This window comes from Meleagris gallopavo, chromosome 10 (assembly GCF_000146605.3).
Source record: "Meleagris gallopavo isolate NT-WF06-2002-E0010 breed Aviagen turkey brand Nicholas breeding stock chromosome 10, Turkey_5.1, whole genome shotgun sequence".
Lineage (NCBI taxonomy): Eukaryota > Metazoa > Chordata > Aves > Galliformes > Phasianidae > Meleagris > Meleagris gallopavo.
The window spans coordinates 15,682,153-15,690,656 of NC_015020.2; the positions used below are offsets into that span (position 1 = coordinate 15,682,153).

The 8,504-nt window shown below is 47.5% G+C and overlaps 1 long non-coding RNA gene across 1 annotated transcript; it reads right to left on the bottom strand.

Annotated features, from left to right (window-relative positions):
- Window positions 1–4,228: 4,228 nt before the first annotated feature.
- LOC104912397 lies at window positions 4,229–7,932 on the bottom strand. Its single transcript, XR_004160797.1, has 3 exons — window positions 6,358–7,932; window positions 6,059–6,159; window positions 4,229–5,979 (listed from the first exon to the last, which is right to left on the bottom strand). It is a non-coding gene; the product is annotated as an uncharacterized LOC104912397 (long non-coding RNA).
- Window positions 7,933–8,504: the final 572 nt, after the last annotated feature.

An 8,504-nucleotide genomic window follows, 5' to 3' on the forward strand; every position in this document is an offset into this window, starting at 1 on the left:
AGCGCGGCGGGTGTCGGGGCTGCGGTGGGTGCGGGCGGAACGGCTCCCCTGTCGAAGCCGGGGGTCGTAGGTACGGCTGAGGAGGTGTAGTTTCGCCGTGCGGGTACGGACGTTGCACGGCCCTTCCCGTAGCTGCGGCTTTGAGGACGGTGGAGGGCTGCTCTTGCGGCTGTGAACGGCTCCTTCGCTCCGTATCAGCGCTCCGTGCAGCGTATCCTCAGAGCTCGCCGCGCGGGCTGCTGTTAGTGGGGAGCTCTCACCTCCTCCGCTGCGTCAGTCAAGCAGTGTTTTTAGAAAACCTTCTGACGAAACTAATGTTTTGTGTGTGTGTGTGTGTGTGTGTTAGTTTTCCTAACTTATTTGTTTATTGATGTATTCTTGTATTCGGGATTTGTTGGAAAGCAGCTAGTTCTTAAGGATGCAGCAATTAAACTTCCTTTAAGAGTTAGGTAATTGCCCCATCTTGGAATCGAGCAAATTCCTCTTACAGCTTTTCTAAGCAAAACCTCAGCTTTGACCTCCTGTCTCTCCATAGATAATTAAGAAGAGGGTTCCGTGAGTCAGACGGTGGCTTTACGAATGTGCTTTCCTGTTTGATCCTCTTACTTTATCAGACTCCCATTTAAAGCAGAACAGAAAAACAGCCTGTCAGCCAGGATGTCTCCTCAGCTGTTTTCCCCAGCAGTACCAACTAGCAAGCTCATTTTATTCCCTTGGGGTTCGTTTGACCAATTCCTGTGTGCTTTTGCTAGGCTCACAAAGCTGTGGGATCTTGTCTCATGGGGAAATGCATTTAGAATAAGCAGTTCTGCTTCTCTCCAGGAAGCAGTTCTGCCTGACTTCTCCAAGGCCAGTGTGCCTAGGTAGTCAAAATAGCTTATACTGCCAGCAGTAAGATTTTTCGAGACCACATCTGAAACCTTCCCCTTTCTTTCCTTACTGTTCCTACTTCTACCACTGGTTTTTGTGGTGTTAAGTACTTAATCTGTAACCTAGGAACCACTAAGAGCTGCTAAATCTGGTAAAGAAGTTTAATAGACCTACTATTGTCCTTGTAGGGTTTATTTTTATTTCTTTTTAAATTTAAGAAATCCCTGTAGTTTGACACTTATTGTGTATGTTTGTGGGGAGGGGTTTACCTTCTCAGCTCGGTAGCCCAAGCTGATGCAGAAGTGAGATTACTATGCACGTAATTGTCACACATAAGTACAGAAACTGGAGAAGGTCAGAGCTTCCTCACGCAGTGTGTGATTGGGGATCCATGCTCAGTATGAACAGTGAATGAACAAGGGTCTGATCTGTGAAACTGCTCAACAGCCAAATGCTGTTCATTGTAGCTAAGCCCATGTGAATTAACGATTAAAGCTTTTATTTCTGAATGATCATAAATTTTATTTTTTTAAAAAGGAAAAAAGTGAATGCTTTCTTCTATTTGCTGATGGAAGAATACAGTTATACAGCCTGGGCCTCCAGCTAAAGAGACAGTAAGGAGTTTATACTTCTAGTTGTAAGGAAAGATAAAGTAGAAAGGCTAATGGTGGGAGCCATCTTCTGAATGTGCATGCCCAGGAAATATGTTCTTAATTAATGGAAGGGTTGGTGGTGTTTTTTTTTTTTGTGATTTTAGGCGTTATAGCAGCCATCTGTCCTCCTTGCTCAGCTATTCTGGATATGTACGATACATAGTAATAATGTGAATATGCAGAAAATTTGAATAGCAAAATGCCTGGGATTGTAGTGGTTAAAAATATCTAGCTGTGGGTGGGAGAAAATCTGCACTCGTTAGCTATAGATTAATTACTGCTGAAGACTGTTGGGTTTTTTTGTTTGTTCGTTCCTATATTAGAGGAGTATGTCTACTAACTTCAACTATATAATGCATTTTAATTCAATAATTGCTGTTTTTGTTGTTGTTGTTTTTTTTTTAACTGCTCCTATGAGTGTATTGCTGCTCAGTGGTATCCAGCTGCTTAAGAAAATGCCTGTATTACAAAAACCACATCTTAATTTGGTCGTGCTTGAAGTGTATTATCCATGTGATTACACAAGGAAAATCTGAAAACTAAATCCTGTGTTAAAATGGCCCTTCCTAATTGAACATCTTAAAACTAAATAATTATTCAGCCCCCCCTACAAAAGAGGCTTGAAGTGCAAGAATAAATGAGAAGCTGGCAGTCACCACAGGGCTTCATTTCAGAGCCAGTTCTCTTGAGTATTTCTATAGATGAATCTGGCTGTAGGACTTGACTGTGTATTAAGTATGTTTGCTGATGACACTAAATGAGGGGGATCTGTTAACTCCTCAGGGGTGGAAAGGCTTTGTGGAGAGATCTTGACACAGTAGTAGGCTGTGCAGTCATCAAGCAGGCAAAGTGTGACAAGAGCAAGTGCTGCATTCTGTGCCTGGGATGGGTCAATCCTGACTGTACGTACAGACTGGGGGATGAGAGGCTGGAGAGCAGCCCTGTGGAAAGGAATTCAGGGGCTGTGGTTGATGGCAAGTTAAATTCAAGTTGCAGCATCCCCTGGGAGCCAAGAGGTCCAACTGGACCCTGGAGTGCCTCAGACTCCATACTATGAGCCAGGCAAGGGAAGGGATTGTCCCATTCCATGCTGCAGCCTCATTTGAGTGCTGCTCACAGTTTTGAGCACCACAGTATAAAAAAAGGAATAAAACTCCTAGAAAGCATCTAGTGCTGGGCTACAACTTATTCTTTACAACTGTGTGAAAGGAGTTGGGGGTCAGCTTCTTTTGCCAGGTAGCCAGTGAGGGGAGGAAAAGGAATGGCCTTAAGTTATGGCAGTGGAGGTTCAGGTTGGATACTAGGAAAAATTTTCAGAAAGAGTTGGGGGAGCTACCAGTGCTGGAGGTGTTTTAAAAAAAAAAAAAAAGTAGGCATTGCACCAAGTTACATGGTTGAGCGGTGATGGGTTGATGGTGCAACTAGATGACCTTAGTGGTCTTTTCCTACTTTAACGACTGTATGATACAGAGATGGTGCAAGGTTTAGCCACTGAGACCCCATAGTTTGTGCAGCCCAGAGGCGGTAGAGAGTTGCATCAGGGGAGGGCCACCCCATGAAGATTATGAGAAGTTTCTTCAGCAGAAGGCAGTCAGGCACTAGACCAGGCTCCCCCCTAGGGCAGCAGTCACAGCTCCAGGCCAACACAGAGCAAGAAGCATTTATACAATGCTCTTGGCCCTAGCATTTAAGCTTTAGGTGGCTGGGGGTAGAGTTAAGAGTTTTGCATCCCTTCCAACTGAAGACGCTTTACGATTCCATAATTTATGATTCCATAAGCAGAAATAAACAGACACTCACAGATTCAATAATACATCTTTAGTAAATAAACTTCTCTAATTTTAGTAACATACATTTTAGAGATCCCTCTGGGAAAAAAAATATAAATCCTGTTTAACATGAGGAGTGACACATTAATTGCCTACAGACATCACCTTGAGCTAATGAGTAAAATAACCTGGTAACTAACTGAAATTCTGTTGAAGGGAAGTAGAGGCTAACTTTATTTTCAATCCTGAATTTTCTAGAGTTATCACAGCTGAATTGTATCATTAACCAATTAGAAGGAAAGCCAACTACTAATTGCAAACTCTTACTTACAAATTCAATATAGTATATGCAAGCATTTAATGTCAAGGCAGAATCCATATACTGTTCCATTTCTTTTGGAAAGGTAAATGCAGAATAGCATTTATTTTTGTTGTTCACAGTTGCATTTGGTCTCAGTTTGGGATGAACATTCACAGGAACTAACTTACCAAGATTCGACGTGAAGGGTTTCACTAGGAAGCACTGGTTGGGGTCACCTAGCTAGAAACCAGGGAATTCTCAGTGAGCTAAACTTACAACAGGAAACCAGAAGTTCCTTTGTGAGGCAGTCAGTGCTGCTTCTCTCTCAGGACAGCACTTGCCTTCAAGCTCAGGAAGCTCCACCAAATTCAAGAAGCGTTCCAATTCAGGAATTGGGCCCCAGAAGTACAAACACCAGAAACATACTCGGTGATTTCACTCAGTAAGTAAAGCAAGGCTGACGCAGTGTGGTGTTGACACTGATAATTTGCAAAGATATTTGTTACTGATATAAGTTTTGCTTTTGATTCTTTTACAGAATGCGCAGTGCTGAACTGCTGATTGCAAGAGATCATTTTTCTCCCCTTTCTTGTTCCCTGAAGTCCCAAGCAGAGCAATAGCTGGCACATCCTTTTTTTTGTGGTAAGCAAGAATTTATTGGGTTTTGTGCTTATTTTTAAGTTGAAAACAGAAGGTATCCACTTCACCCTGAAAGCCTCAGCTTGCTAAGTCTAGCTGTTCCATTTTGCTACAGAGATTGTTAGGCATGCTACTTCCTACCTGTAATGCAGAGCATTTCTGCCTCGGGTAGAAACAGTCTTTCCAAAGAGCTGCAATGAGCCAGTGATGTTTTATAGAGTTCATAGCTTTTGTGAGTTGGAAAGCAAACTGTTGTTAGCACTATTTTTGTGTCTAAACTAAAGAACACAGTAATACTTAAGAGTCCACCTACACAGTCTTGCTTTAGCAAGAAAGTAGGATGTCTCTCTTAAATGGGAATGAACTCTTTGCTATGTTTTAAATTGCCTGCCAATTGATTCAATCTAGTTCATTTTTTGAGGTATTCTCTTAAATGCTATGAGTAAAACCTTGTTTTACACATACACAAGAGAGAATTTCTACAATTACATAAAATTAAAAACTGATTTGGCCTTGTCATAGATCTCTCAGAAGAGGATTCCCAAGTGTTTCCATTTTTATTTTCTTGTTAGATTTTTTTCCTAGAGTAGTTGCCAAAAAAGTTGTCACCACAACAGCTTTCTTCCTTCCTAACAATCTCAGTCTATTTAGGTTGTTAATACCATACAACAGCCATAGCATCCACAGGATTTATACTTGGACATGCACCACAGGGGCATTTCACCTCCAGCTGTTGTCACTCAAACCCTTTCAAAGAGGAAGGATTCCCCACACCCCCAGAACACAGTAAGTGACTACACAGAGGCCTCTTAAGCCACAGACCAGGAGTTATTTCAAAAAGGTTTTACCTGAGGTTTGAAGCAAATTGAACTTTGCCCTCCTGCCCAACATAGAACCCAGCACTAAAGTCCTCCCTCCCAGCCCAGGAGAAGGAGCACCACCACAAAGCAACCATCCCCACACAGGGGAGCCCCCACACAGGGGAGCCCCCACACAGGGGAGCCCCCACACAGGGGAGCCCCCACACAGGGGAGCCCCCACACAGGGGAGCCCCCACACAGGGGAGCCCCCACACAGGGGAGCCCCCCCCCACTTCATTGCCCACCACCAATGCCGACCAGCAGTTCCCACCCTCCCACCAAAAAAAAAAAATATAATCTCTTTGAGATAGTGCAAACCCCACTCTCCAGCCCCCTAAACAAACAGCCCACACATCTTTCATCCCCCAGATGACTCCTTCTACCAAAACACTCACACCTCCTCCTAAGCCAAGAGGAATCACACTTTCTACTTCTACCCTAAAACATCTAAGCCCAATCAGATAATGCCCCCAGCACCACTTCAAAATTGAAACAAGCCTCCTCACACAAAAAAAAAACCCACAACATTCCAGCTGATACAGTTACAGCACAGGCACAGAGAAACCACTGGGACTGCCCAGCTCTGCCCTCTCACAAACTTCTAAGCTGAATCAACCAACATGAAACCCCATCAGTGCACAGCCCCATTCTGCCCCCCACCTGGCATGCTGCTTGGGTCCACCAAGCCCCATCCCTACTTTCACAAACCACTTCAACCACCACCTCTAAGTCTCAGGAAACAAAGATCCAGGAGGATCTGACACAGCCAGGAGATTGCCTGTGGGACACACCCCAACACCTACCTCTCAGGTCACCTCTACAGCCTTCAGGACTGCCACTCCACAGCAACCACATTGACCTTCTTCAAACACCAGCTGCACCTGGACCTGAGGAGAAGAGAAACAGATCAGGAGTGCTGGGTCCCAGGACCCCACCAGGGCAGACAGTCCTTCCCACACTTGTCACCTCTCACTCCATTCCTCCAGGAAAGCGCCTCCACACAGACACAGCTTTTGTCCTCTGGCACCCAGCCTCAGCCATAACCTCCATCCCAAGGGCAGCACATGCTGGTCAGGGACAAAAAGACAAAGCTCATCTCCCTCCACAGAGGCACCAGGGTCACACTGCCAGGATCCTCACTCCTGTGAAGAGCCTGCAGGAAGAGCACCGTGAACTGCCTCTGGGGTGGGATCCTCTGCACCTGGGCATGAGGGAGGGCAGCCTTCAGGCTCAAGGGCTCACACCCCTGGGCCTCCATCACTCACCTCCATCATCCCAAAGATGAAACTGCTCACATTTCTGGGCTAATCCTCACTGCAAAAGGCTCCGCTGCAGCCCTCACCCTGCAAAAAGATCAGAATCACAGGGCCATAGGGACTGGAAAGGCCCCCCCCCAGGGATCATCCAGTCCCATCCTTTGGGAAAGCAGCTCCCCTACAGCATATTACCCAGGAAAGCATCCAGACACAGCTTGAATACCCCCAGAGGAGGACTCCGCAACCTCTCCAAGCAGCCTATCCTGTCACTCCCGCAGTAAAATTGTTCTCCCTTGTGCTTAAAGAGAACTTGTGTTAAGGTCTGGAAACATTAGCTCCATTCTACCACTGCACACGTCCCATCAACTAGTAAATACCTGAAGTGCAGGAGTCCAACAACGGTGAGGTTCGCCCCATCCAGCCTTCCCAGTTCTCATCTGTTCCTTGGAAGGGAGAAGCTCCAGATCCCTCATCAGTTTTTGTTGCTCTCCCCTGGACTCTCTCCGCAAGCTTGCTGTCTTTCTTGCCCTGCAGAGCCCAGAACTGGACGAAATATCCAGACGTGGCCTCGCCGGGGCGGATTAGAAGGGTAGAATCCCCGCTGCCCGCGTTCGTGCTGATGCGCCCACGGTAACGCTGGCCTTCTCGGCCGCGAGGGCGCGCTGCTGGCTCGCGGCTACCCGTTACCTGCTAGCACCGCCGAGCACTTCTCGGGTCTTCCGAGAGACCAGACCCTGACCTGTACTGGTTTTTCCCCCCGACTGCAGGACCTAGCCGAGAACTAATGCCTACAGCTGCGAGGCTACTTTCAGCTGCATGCTGGAGGTCTTACCGACTTCCTCTTCCTGGTCTGTAACAAACACCCCCAGCCATGTCTCCAAGATTTACCTACCCCTTGAGTCTCACCTGCAAGTGCTCTGCTACTTCTTCGTTCATCCCTAGGCAGAGCTCAGAATGCTCCGGTTTTCTCACTGGAAGAGCAGCTGTTCCACCACCTTGCTAGTCCATCTTTCCTAAAAAGAACACAGCCATCCACAGCGCCATGCCAGTCATGTGAGCTGTCTCACTGTGCCTCCACAGTAGGAATGACATCGTGCTCCCAAAATTACACACTGGGGAAGGAAAGATATACATGGTCCCATTCTCCTTGCTCCTGCTACCAGAAGCAGGAGGGGCTGAAACGCCCACAAAACCCTTCCTGGGGGCTGAGGCCAGCCCAGGGTCATGCTTGGCCTCACAGAGTTCAGCAGCAGTCCCAGGAGAACCCAGCAACAGCACCATGCCCATCCTAAAGAAAGAGAAGCATTCAAGCAGTGCCCTACGCAAGCCCCAAGACGACAGAACTCACCTAGTGACTCCCAGCACTCACCACTTCCACAAACCTATGGCTTCCAGAACTGCTCACTGATTCAGGCTGACCAGAGGCCCTTCTGCAGCCCTCACTCAGCCTGTGGCAGGAGAAAACTCCTTCAGAAGCCCTTCGTGCTGCTTCTTACTCCCAGCAGCACAAAGGCTGGAGGAATTCAGCCGCGTCCCACTCACTCCCACTGATGGAAGTAGGAAGAAACTTAAGCACCTGCTAAAAAACCCTGGGGCACCAGGAGCACCACAGGGCAGTGCTAGAACTCAAGGAACCGAGCAGCAGCCCTGTGTCAGCCCCCTCAGAAACTACGAGTAAGCCAGGCAACAACACTATTGCCAGCAGTAGCTCTACACCAGCCCCCAAGAGAGCAGGAAGAGAGCGCAGCAGCCTCCTGCTGCAGGCACGGAGCCTCTGATAACTCCCAAGCACTCACCGTCTCCACAGCTCCATTACTACGGGAACTGCTCACCGACTTGAACCGATCCTTACTGCAACTGGTCTCGCTACAGCCTGAAACAAAGTAACAAACAGACACCGTTAAACAGAAGCCCAAGGTTTCCCTTTGAAAGCAGCCCCTCGTGCCCCCTTTTCAGCTCCAGCAGCACTACAGCTACACAAAGGAGCTGCTCCTGCAGACAAGGAACTCCCTCGTGGCTCCTAGCAGCCTGCGGTGCAGCTTAAGAGGCTTTGGGGCAGGCCCTGCCCTGATATCCGGATGAGGCTCAGCTGTGCCTGGGCAGCCGCAGTCCAGCAGCACCTGGGAGTTGCTGCTTCGTTAGCACAGCCGTGCCTC